Source organism: Quercus lobata, chromosome 4, assembly GCF_001633185.2.
Source record: "Quercus lobata isolate SW786 chromosome 4, ValleyOak3.0 Primary Assembly, whole genome shotgun sequence".
NCBI lineage: Eukaryota > Viridiplantae > Streptophyta > Magnoliopsida > Fagales > Fagaceae > Quercus > Quercus lobata.
Window position 1 is genome coordinate 10,750,892 of NC_044907.1, and position 12,035 is coordinate 10,762,926.

Consider the following 12,035-nt stretch of genomic DNA (forward strand, 5'->3'; position numbering starts at 1 on the left):
ATTCTCCACATTCCATGAACAAATCTCTTTCTTCTTCTTCCTTCCAAATCTAATTCTTCTTTTTCCTGCCTAATCTGGTCCTCTGTTCTTCTTCCTCTCCTCCTCCTCTTCTTCTTCTTCTTCTTCTTCTTCTTCTTTCTTCCTAATGTGTTCCTTTGTTCTAATCTGATTTGATTTGTTCCACTATAGAACTCAAGTCCTATGGACTCGGATTTACTTTTTACAAACTCAAGTCTATAAGACTTGAGATCTATGTGGCAAAAAAATCTTAGATCAGCAAGTGGAACTCAAGTCTCTAAGACTCGATATTTAGATGGAAATCAAGCCTTTAAAACTCAAGATGCTAGTTTGTAGTATTGTTTTAACGCATGTCAACTTATTATATTCTTTCCCTCACTAATGCTAGCTTGCAAATTACCTCCTACTTTCACCCTCTATAAATAGCAATTGGCCCATTAATTTGCTATCTTCCATCACTCTCTTCACCGGGTGTTTATGGTAGGGAGTAGCTTTTCCTCCTACTAGACATGCGCATCTATCTTTTTGCAATCACCATTGTTGGACAAATCAAGCTTCCTTACCAAGATTTCCATGAGAACTCATTATCAAACTCATGGAGGTATGTGTCTTCTTCACAATAACATCCTAACATGCTATGATTTCAAAAAGTATATTTGTGTAAATTTTTAACAATTGGTATCTCTAACTGTTTGGGTTGTTTTTTGATGAATTATTCTTGAGAAATTTGTTGTAAATGGGACTGTTGGTGGCAAGCCAAAAATTTCCCTTTTTATGATTTCAAAAGCGTATTTGTGTAAATTTCTAACAATTTTTTTTCTATTCCTAGCTATTAGGGTTATTGTTTTTTGATTAATTATTCTTGAGAAATGTTAAAGGAGCTGTTGGTGGCAAGCCAAAATTGCCCCATTTCCCCCTATCCCTTCGTGCTTCTTAGAGCACTGTTATAGTTGAAGTACAAGAAATGAGTGTACTATAAGTGCAGTATATTAGGCCTAAGCTAGTGGACTAAACTAATGTATATACTAACATTTCCCCTCAAACAACTCAAGGTGGCAAGGAGGAAGCCAAATGGAGTTTGGATATAAGATCTTCAAAATGACCAGGTGGGTGAGTCTTCATTAAGATATTAGCAATAGGTCAATGGAGGAACTGGAGTACAACTGGAGATTGCCTTTCTTGATATGCTGATGAGTGATGTGGCAGTTGATTTCAATGTGCTTGGTGTGTTCATAGAAGACATCATTACAAGCAATGTGAATAGCATTGCAATTATCACAATGAAAAGGAGTTCCAATGGGCTATGGAGCATCCATGTTAGCTAAGAGTTAGATAAGCTCGGTTAGGAATGGCAACGGGTCGGATTCGGGCCGGGTTTCTTTATACCCGGGCCCGACCCGCAGGTCAGGACCCGCGACCCAGACCCGGCATGATTATTAATCGGATTTTTTTCCGGGACCCAGACCCGCCCCGCCAGGCCCCGTTGGGCCATGCCACTTTAGGGCCTATTCCGTTGCCCAATCAAAAAAAAAATTTTGTTTGCCTGATACTGATTTTCTCAACAACCAAACAGTAGGGGAAACTCAAGAAAATCCAGATCTGTACAGATCCGAAACCCTTTGTCCAATCAAGAAAATAAAAAAAATCCAGATCTGAACAGATCCATTGCCCAATCAAAAAAAAAAAATTATTGTTTACCTGATATTGATTTTCTCAACAACCAAACAGTAGGGAAAACTGATTTTCATTACAAAATTTTCCCACATCTAAAGTAAAAACAAGAATTAACATATAATCCGTAGGTCCTAACAAGAAGACCCTACAAAATCAAATCAAATAAGCCAATCCTATTCAACAAAAATAACACTTAAACTAGAAAGTACAAATTTGATTCTTTGAAAAAAAAAAACGATTTTCAGTGCAGCAGCTTGAGTTCACAATGATGTGAGAAAGATGAGGGTCCGGCGAGGTGAGGAGAGGTGCTTGATCGCTTGATGTGCTTGTCGGCGAGGTCGCTTGAGGGAGAGCGGTGACATCTTGGGCCAGTGGTGAGATTGAGAGTGAGAGTGAGTGAGAGTGGGAGAGGAGAGAGGCGGCTGGTGAGTTGTTGTGAAATGAGAGAGGATTAGATTAGGGTTTATAAGCATATATATAGGAGGGTTTTTTTTGTAATTGTATTATCTTGTAACTGGGTCGGGTCGGGTCCGGGTCTGGGTCGGGTTTTATCAAAAACCCGAACCCGCTTCGAGTTTTTTTTTTCAAAACCCAAACCCGACCCTATTCTTTATCTAACCAAGTAAAATCTGACCCATTAGGGTCGGGCCGGGCCGGGTATCCACGGGTCGGGCTATAATTGCCATCCCTAAGCTCAGTAGTAGTGTCAGTAAGGGCACAATACTCAGCCTCAATACTGTTGATACAGTATTTTTTTCGATCTTAGTAAGCATGTTGAAATACTGGTTCAAGCCCTTGAAAGCAAGAATTGTGTTTTCAAACTAAAAACAAATAGGGAAATACATGAAAAAATTATGTTTATCTTGATCATGCATGAAAAGAAACCATCCAATATTTCAAAATCCCAAACTTACCATTTTAGGAAAAATTTGACCAACGCTAACTAAACCTTAACAGGGAGTGGTCAAATTATAGACCTTTGATCCAACCTTCTAATCAAGGTAAATTTTAAACCATCTTAAAGATTATAAAATTCCCTTTGAAACGACAGTTTTTGGGGCATTTTTGTGCAATAAAATGTATCGATCCAGCCACAGCTAGTGCAATCTGCCTAGACCATATTAAAGTATGATGAATTAGCTACCTTCCATAAAAAGTGACCAACGATATCTTCTTTGGATTGGGAGAAATGATTTTTTTTTTTTTTAAGTGTTATTAAATTTCCTACACTTCATCACCTCCCTTTCATATACGATGTCTTGAAAACCGTAGCTCCAAATCATATGAGGTTAGAGCCTATGGAAACTAGACATCCAGAAATTCCCAAGGACACCAATTTTGAAAAAATCAGAGCTCTTGAAGACTTCCAAAAAGCAGCCCAAAAACAGGATCAAAAAGAGGAAAAAGCCGAGAACCGAATTTGAGTGGGCAAGAAGGCAAAATTGATGAGATGTTTCGGAGACATCTCACCCCAATCACCATTTGCAATGGGAGGCTGGGGTGAGATGTTCCCAAAACGTCTCCCAATCCCTATAAATATACCCCCACTCCCTCTTGGACAATCACTAACAAGAATGCACAAAAATCCTAAAAATTCTTCTCTCTCTCTCTCTCTCTAGGAATTTTTCCAGATCTACTTTCTCTTTCTTTATCCCTTAGAAAACCCCTCCCAAACAGAAACTCCAGCCCCTTTTTCCTCCATTTTCACACCTCCAAGAACCTTTAGGTGAGCTTCTAAAGCCCTTTTGTAAAGGTGAGATGGTGTAGCTTCTTCCATAGCTACACCATCCTCCATTTTTTGTGTTCTAAACACTATTTATATATATATATATATATATATAATGTTTTTTTATTTGTGTTCTTTTATTTCTTTATTGTTTCTATATCTTGTTTTATTTCTCCATACTTGTTTTGTTTACGCTCTTTACCCTTTAAAGCACTATATACTTGTTAAAAAATGTTTTCTACCATTTTTTCTTTGTTGTCTTCTCTCTTTAAATCTCTTAAATTTGAACAGAGAAAAAACCTCAACATCTTTGATAAATATTCATCTTCCCAACGATAAGGCCTGTGGAGGAATAGCCTTGAACATGGCCAACCTTAGTGGGAAAATAAAGATTTACCAAAGATGGATTTTTCTTAAATAAACCTAATTTTTTAAAAAAAAAACAACTCTTTTACAGTATGCTCTCATAAATTGCTTTAAATTCAAGTCTTTAAATTATGGTCTTATAAATTGCTTTACATTCAAGTCTTTAAATATTTCTCTTATAAATTGTTTTACATTCAAGTCTTTAAATTATGTCTTTGCTTTTAAATTCCTTTACATTTAAGTCTTTTAAATTATGTTCTTGCTTGCTTTTAATTTATGCCTTTTACCTAAGTCCTTTTTATCTTTCCTTATTTTCATTCTCAAGGGAATAAGGGTTCAAGGGTGCTAACTCTTTAGTTAGCACTATGAACCCTAGATTACCATATAATGAGAAGCTTGGGTAAACAGACCTCTAAAAGTGTGTTTTCCAAAAGATTAAAAAAAAAAAAAAAATGGTTCCAATGACCATCTACTTTTTCCTAAAATTGGACTTTTCAAGGAATAAAAAGCAACTTTATTTTGAATTTCTTTTTAGCAAAAGGCCTTCCAATAGGACACCTTTTCAAAAAAACCTCTACCAATACCACTTTCAAAACCCTTTTTAAACAAGAGGTCAAGTTTGGTTCCTCCTTTTTACACAAAAATGAATAAAAACCATATTAATGGTATCTCTAGAATCTTGCTGATTCTCATTATGAGGACTAGAACATTAGGCTAATATGAATTTGAATTACCATTACCATGTAATTTTTTATTTTTGTAGTAGATAAGTTGAACAAATTGAGAACTAGAAAACTAATCTTTGGTGAACAGAAATCCTTATCAAGAGGCCATAGTAATGGTATCTCTAGAATGTTGCTGATTCTTATTATGAGGACTAGAGCATTAGGCTAATATTAATTTGAATTACTATAAGCAGCCAAGTGAAATTTGGTCTTCCCCAGCAAAATCTGTAGGGGCAGAGAAAAGTTCAGCTATGGTTTATGGAGGCAATAAGCAATTTTACAAAATGAACAATATGGCGGAAACCAAATGCAAGGTTTTGATTAAAGATATTAAAGGAATTGCCATTACCAGTTAATTTTTTATTTTCTTGAGGAAAGGGGAAGAGTGGTAGGTATTCAATGATATTGGATTGGATGACTGTGATAGGTTAAGAATGTATTGACCCCTTTAGTAAATTAATCAATTAATTATCCAAGTCAATTAATTAAATTCAATTACATGCAATAAGCATGGTAGCACAAACAAATCACCAACTAAGTTAAATGTAGCAGAAAATAAATTTGACACAGGTGATTTGTTTACGAATGGGGAAAACTATCGAGGCAAAACCCCATCAAGTGAATTTAAGGTCACCACTCCCGAGAATCTATTATTATCAAAACAAACGGTTACAAATAAAAGGAATCCTAGTATCTAATACTAACCTACAGTTGAATCCTTACCTCAATACCCAATTGGACTTGTGATGTAGCAGCAATCTCTTCATTCAATGCACGAATCCCAGTACTTAACTAACCAATGATGCACGGATCCCAATACATAACTAACATACCAACTTGAGAAAGATGTTGGTTGCAAAGTTCTTCAGTTCATCCAACAATGAAGATTAGGAAGCTCCTTGGTCACAAAACCCTTGGCGCAAAAACGCAGTAACTTCTAGAGAGAATATGATGAACTAAGGCAAATTCTGACTCCGGTCACAATTTGACTCTGGTCACAATTTGCATGCACAATGACTTTGCATCAAGTTGCATCACCTATGACGGCCCTTAAAATAATCCTGATATATGTCTAGGGTTATGAGAAAAGAAACCCTATACAAATACACATGGATATGCATGAAATCAGATATGGAAATTCTAATTTCATAATTCTCGACAGATATAGCTTTTGTCAAGCTTTGACATTAAACCTCGATAGATAGGCTTCTACTGAGATATTTGTTGAGCTTTAAGTAATAGCACTTCTTCACTTATTTCTTGAACAAACTTGCATGACTTCAATATTAAACTTGAACACTTGTTTCTTGAAGTACTAAACAAATCCTAAATCTACCAAATTACAAATAAAGTGCGTTTTGTTAGAGGATTGGCCAATTTACATAACATATGTCTCTAACAATTTTCACATATGTCCTAACAGACTGTAAATATGCTTTTGTATATTTAGTTTTTGTGTATCAGACGTCAACATCAACAATGTATGGGAGCATGACAAGAACAAAGGCAGTTAAGATTTGAGATTGATGCTTATAGATAAACAAGAGAAATGTTTATGCTTTTTGCGCTTTAGCTTGGTGAAAATTTTGCAATGCCTTATGCCAACAGTGTTTTCAAATTTCTATATCATTATATATATTTTTTAAAAGTGAAGTGTAGAACATGGGAAGATGATGAACTTGAAACAAGGTCAATTTTACTTAAATAGCTTGACATTAGAGTAGAAATATTTAAACCTTATGTGCTACCGATAAGTTGTAATGCTAATTTAAATTCTTGTGAATTTAAGCAAAAATGTACTTTTAACTTTTCAAATTTCACATGGTATATGGATTGAATAAATAATACACTATTCCTGCTTCGTTTGGTTATAGAAATAACTTATCACAACTTTTAAAAGTTAATCTATTAATTTTTTTTAGCTTTATCAATGTTGTGATTTATCTTCTTTGGACAGTTGTATAAGATAAGAGTTGCATGTTATAAACATGGTTGCTTTAATTCCAGGGAAGTATGGGTTCCTCTTGTAGTGAAGAGGTCTTCTATTTGTTGTTTTGCAACTTTGAGTGCATGTTAAAAGTCTCACTAATGACATGTTGACAGGAACTGGAATTTTCTTTTGGCAACTTGGCTGCACAAGTAGTGGACTTTTATTTGGCGATATACTCTCTCTCTCTCTCTCTCTCTCTCTCTCTCCTTGTTTTGGTTATTTTCTACTACAATCCTAACTTCATAAGGACAATTTTTCCTTATTTTATTTCTTTCCCTTACTTGCGCTTTGTTTGCTCTTCAAAGGCTTCATTTCCTTGAGAATTATGAATACCAGTTTCTCTTAGTGTGGGTTTGAAACTTTCATTTCAATTCTTTTCCCTTCGTCATGTTATTTTGTTTAACTTTTAGTCATTGGTGTGGGGCAGTTAAATTAACATGGATTATGATCTAAATATGGTTGCCAAGAGAAGAAGTAATCCATTTTACACATTTTGAGCAAAAAAACACCTACATCAATGGATGTAAAATTGTACATAAATATACAAGTGCTACAGTAACCATGCATATATGCACGGTTACTGTAGCTCGTGCATTTAATATTTTAGTATTTTTTGGTAGTGTTGTATATGTGAGAGAAAAGGGTAGTGAGTGAGGAAATAATAAAAAAATTGTAAAAGAATGAATATTTTATTAAATAGATGTGTAGAATAGATAGACTAATGCGGGTGTTTTATAAAAATTGGTGTGTAAAATAGAAAATTTAGTTTTTTGTGCAAAATAGACGAAAAGTTTGCATGAGCTGATGCAGTTGCTCTAAGTTGAACAAAATTGCACACACACACACACATATATATAGAGACAGAGAGAGTTGTAAATTATTTATTTCGCCTATAATATTAAGCTATGTGTCACTTATTTTATTCTTTGCGAAGTTACCACATGGCATCATTTTAGGGGCAAACAATGATAAATAATGAACAAAGACTAAAAATTTGTGTATAAAGAGTTGTAGATGATAAGTTTGCAATTACAAAATTAATGGGAAATATTAATTTAATATTGTTGATCACTTGACAGTTGGTCAAGATAGCGGGCCTCAGCCTCTTGTGGGTAGAGATGGCAATGGGCAAGGCGAGGTCGAAGGATGGGATCTTCGTCCCCGCCTTGCATGGTTTTGTTTTACTTCATCCCCGCCCTGTCCCGCATGACGGGGAAAACTTTCTCACCCTATCCCCGCCCTTTGGGACCTTGCGAAACCCCGCCCCACTCCGTAAAACTCTACTTTTGTTAATTTGCCCTACAATTAGTATAATTTTTTTAATGAAACATATTTCATTAATAAAAATATACTTGAAATTACAACTAAATTTATCTCATCAAATCAAATCAATTTTTAGAAAAAAAAAAAAAAAATTTGAATAATATATCCAAGTGTTTAACAGGACAAATCACCAAAAAAAAAAAAAAAAAAAAAAAAAACCTCATAGTATAACACATAACAAAATAAAGGTAGAGAACCACATTTAGTAGAATAAAATAAGCTAATATTCATATGTTATTTAAATAATAGGGTTTTAGGATATGAAAAATTTACAATTATAACCCTTAGCAACGGGGGTGGGGCGGGGTGGGTTTAAAAATTTTAAACCCATCCCTGCCCCGTCCCGTGGTGCAGGGCTAAAATCTTGCCCCGTCACCTTTGCGGGGCGAGGAAAACCCGCACGAGGTGAAGCGGGGGGAGGGGCGGGGCAAAATTGCTATCCTCACTTGTGGGTTCTTCACCACTAAAATAAAACTCAAAATTCTCTATTAGGTGAGAGATACCTCAAACACAAAGAAATTAAAAATGGTATTATTCTTTGACTTGAGAATTATTTTCCAAAATCTACATGTTTGCATGTCAACCTTTTGTGTGGAGAGTGGTGCTTCTCACGTTTTTATACACAAACTCAAAAGCCTCAATTATATAATGAAGAGCTATAAAATGAGAGAAAGACGTGAAGCACAAACTCGAACATCTTTCTTACAAGTCTTGGGCTAGTGATAGAAACTCAAAGAAAACATGATGAAGAAGTGTTGCTATTTGGCTATCTTTGTCCTCCTTTTTCATTTGGAGTTTTTGGCCATTCAACCTGTAAATGCGACAGCTAAAAGGGTGGTCGTTCCTCAAAATCCTGCAAATTATCTGTCTTTGACTTACTACCTTAACAAATGTCCAGATGCTGAGGGCATCATTCAGCAAAAAGTGGGAGCTTGGATTCAGAGGGATTTCACCTAGGCTGCTAGTCTCATTCGTTTACACTTCCACGATTGTGCTGTTCGGGTAAGTGTGTATATATATATGGAGTTATGGCATGTTCATTGATTGGCCTTTTGTTATAGTCTTATTTATTTGTAGAAATTTGATTGAAAAATACCATTGTACCTAGCTAGAAAATGTATGGTTTTATAGAAAACTACTGTAATAATTTTCTCACATAATTTATTTTCATCTACTTTTCAAGTTTTAAATGTAGACATCATCATTATATATTTTAAAATGTGTATATCAATAATTTAGCACATGCACTTGTAGATATTGTATAAAAGAATATGTAAAATGAGTATGAGAAAATATTACCGATTAGAAATAATATATAATTAATTAAGTTGCAAACTTAAACCCACATAGTTTATAGATAAAATTTCTATAGATTACATCAATGAACTCATTTTTCATTGGTAAAACTTTTCCTTAGACATTCCTTTTGGAGGTTATAAGTTGAAAATCAACCTAACATGCAATCCAAAACAATAATCTCCAATATTATTATTTTTTTTTTGGTAATCAATCTCCAATATTATTAATACATTAACTTATAATATTATAATGCGTGTCACATCTATGAATCTATGACATCATGCTTGTTTGGCTTAAACTTAATTTACATATTTTTGTGAACACAGCAAATTAAGTTTCTTAGCAAGGTATAATAATTTTGCAAATATATGATATTAATTTACTGCAAAGCTAATCTTCTAATCAAACTAGTCATATATCTTTATAATAAGTTCATTATGTGGTACAAGTAATTCTTATTAAAGAAATGGTGGGAATTGCAGGGATGTGATGCATCCATATTGCTGAACTACAAAGGGAGCGAGAGGTCATCTTATGTGAGCAGCACTTTGAGAGGTTTCCAAGTGATTGATGACATTAAGGCAGAACTTGAGAAGAGATGTCCCAGAACTGTCTCTTGCGCTGACATTCTCACTGCTGCGGCTAGAGACGCCACTGTTTTCGCCGGAGGACCATTCTGGGAAGTCCCATTTGGACGTAAAGATGGTAGAATTTCTTTAGCCAAAGAAGCAGAAGTTGTCCCTCAAGGCCATGAAAACGTTACCGCTTTGATTGAGTTCTTCCAAACCAAAGGTTTGAATATACTCGACTTAGTCACTCTCTCTGGCGCACATACCATTGGTAGATGTACCTGTGGTACAATTCTAAATAGGCTTTATAACTTCAATGGAACCAAAAATCCTGATCCCTCACTCAATACCAGCTACTTGAACTTGTTGAAGAAAAGATGTAAGCGTTCAACAGATTTGGTTTACCTTGATGTCATAACTCCAAGGACTTTTGACACTGTTTTCTACACAAATCTTCAGAGGAAAGTAGGGTTGTTAACAACGGATCAAGAACTCTATTCAGATCAAAGAACCTTACCCTTTGTAGAAGCAATGGCATCTCAGCCATTTCTATTTCAGAACCAGTTTATAGTGTCTATGACAAACCTTGGAAACGTGCAAGTTCTTACTGGGAATGAAGGTGAAGTTAGAGCGAATTGCAACTATATTAATCGTCGTTGAAGGGTGTGGTGGAGCATTTTATGTTCCCAGTTTTGCGTTCAAATAAATTAAAGGATTGAAGTCTTGAAGCAATTGGCTTGTTTGTCCCAAAATGTTAGAGAATCTGATTGGTTCCCTATTAAAGAGAGATTTCATATAGTTTTATGAAAGTTATCAATGCTACTCTTACTTTTTTTCTTTTTCTTTCTTATAAGAATGCTACTCTTACTAACAATCATTAAAGAGTGATTTTCATTATTATTTGAGCATATAATCTCATGAGAATTATTAATCACTTCCTTAGTGAGATATTTTTACAGTATTCTATGTAGCAAGGGAGAAGGGAAAAAAGTACAATGATTTTTATTTCTTCTTCACTTCTAGAGGATCCCAATGCTCAAGAAGTTTTAAACTGTAACCTATATATAAAATATTAGATCAAGATCCTCTTTATTTGCTTTGAGATGGAAATGATTCAATTCATATAGTAAAAAATAAATGGGTAAATTACACTGTACCTAAATGGAGGTTTGGAAAAATATTATGTGTATTAGTGTATAGGTTGGTAGGAAGCCCCATTGAATTGCATGGATTAAAAGACAGGATTGTCCTAAGCCCATTGATGGGCTCTGTTAACATCTTTATTAGGCATCTATTTCAACTTTTGACATTCTTCTTGCAATGTTAAGAATAAATTGCTTTAAAAAATATTATTATGTTGTGGTACCGGGTAATCTAGGAATTGTTAATGGACAATAGATTCTGTTTTTCTAATGGCTCTAATTTCATGGACATGTATTATCTACCTTTGTTGGACCTTAGTGTTTTAATCATGATTTTGAAACTTGAACTGTTAAAAGAACCAAAAAAAGAAGAGATTCAAGAATTTTGATATTGAACCAAGATCAAACTGTAATGTGTCATTTTAACTTTTTTAATGAAAGGAAATGCTAACAAATACCCTTAGAACATTAGTTAATAATTTATTTAAAGAAAGTTTTTATGAGAAAAGAAAAAAAAAACAATTAATATTTTGACAACTTTTTTCATTTTTTATAAAAATGGTGTCAAAACTTTTTTTAAAATAGATTGTTAACCAATACCCTAAGAGCACTCGTTAGCATGACCCTTTAATAAATATGATACTTCAATTGTATTTATGTATATTAATTTTTCATTCTTTAAAAAAGAGAATACATGTGGCCCAATAAAGTATAATCCAAACTATCATTTTAATGCCTTCTCTTGTGTTATTGGCAGCACATGGGCTTGTTTATAGGCCTCTTGATTTACAAGTAGGTCCATAGGTAACCAAAAATAGGCCCACTACTTACCCTCCATGGCGTACTCATTCAATTTTTCCTTACAAAATACATTAGCTCATGTACAAGATAAAATAATACAAATAAACCCAATGAGGTAGGGCCTTGTGGGCTTTTAAAGTCTTTAGAAAAAAATATTAGCCAAAAAACAAAGTCTTTAGAAAAAATGAGCATTAACAAATGTCATATCAAACCACATTTAGAAGAGAGAGAAAGAATACACACACATATATACATATATATATATATATATATAAAGGTATGAAAAATTAGGTCACATCCAAATTTAGGTTTTAAAATGAATATTTAGTGGGTGGGTGATTTGAAGGAGATGAAATCATAGCAAAGTTAATGTCTAGTGAGGCCTAATGAGTATATCTTTAG

At 34.2% G+C, this 12,035-nt stretch overlaps 1 pseudogene; it reads left to right on the forward strand.

Annotated features, from left to right (window-relative positions):
* Nucleotides 1-8,566: 8,566 nt before the first annotated feature.
* LOC115984055 lies at nt 8,567-10,350 on the forward strand (annotated as a pseudogene).
* Nucleotides 10,351-12,035: the final 1,685 nt, after the last annotated feature.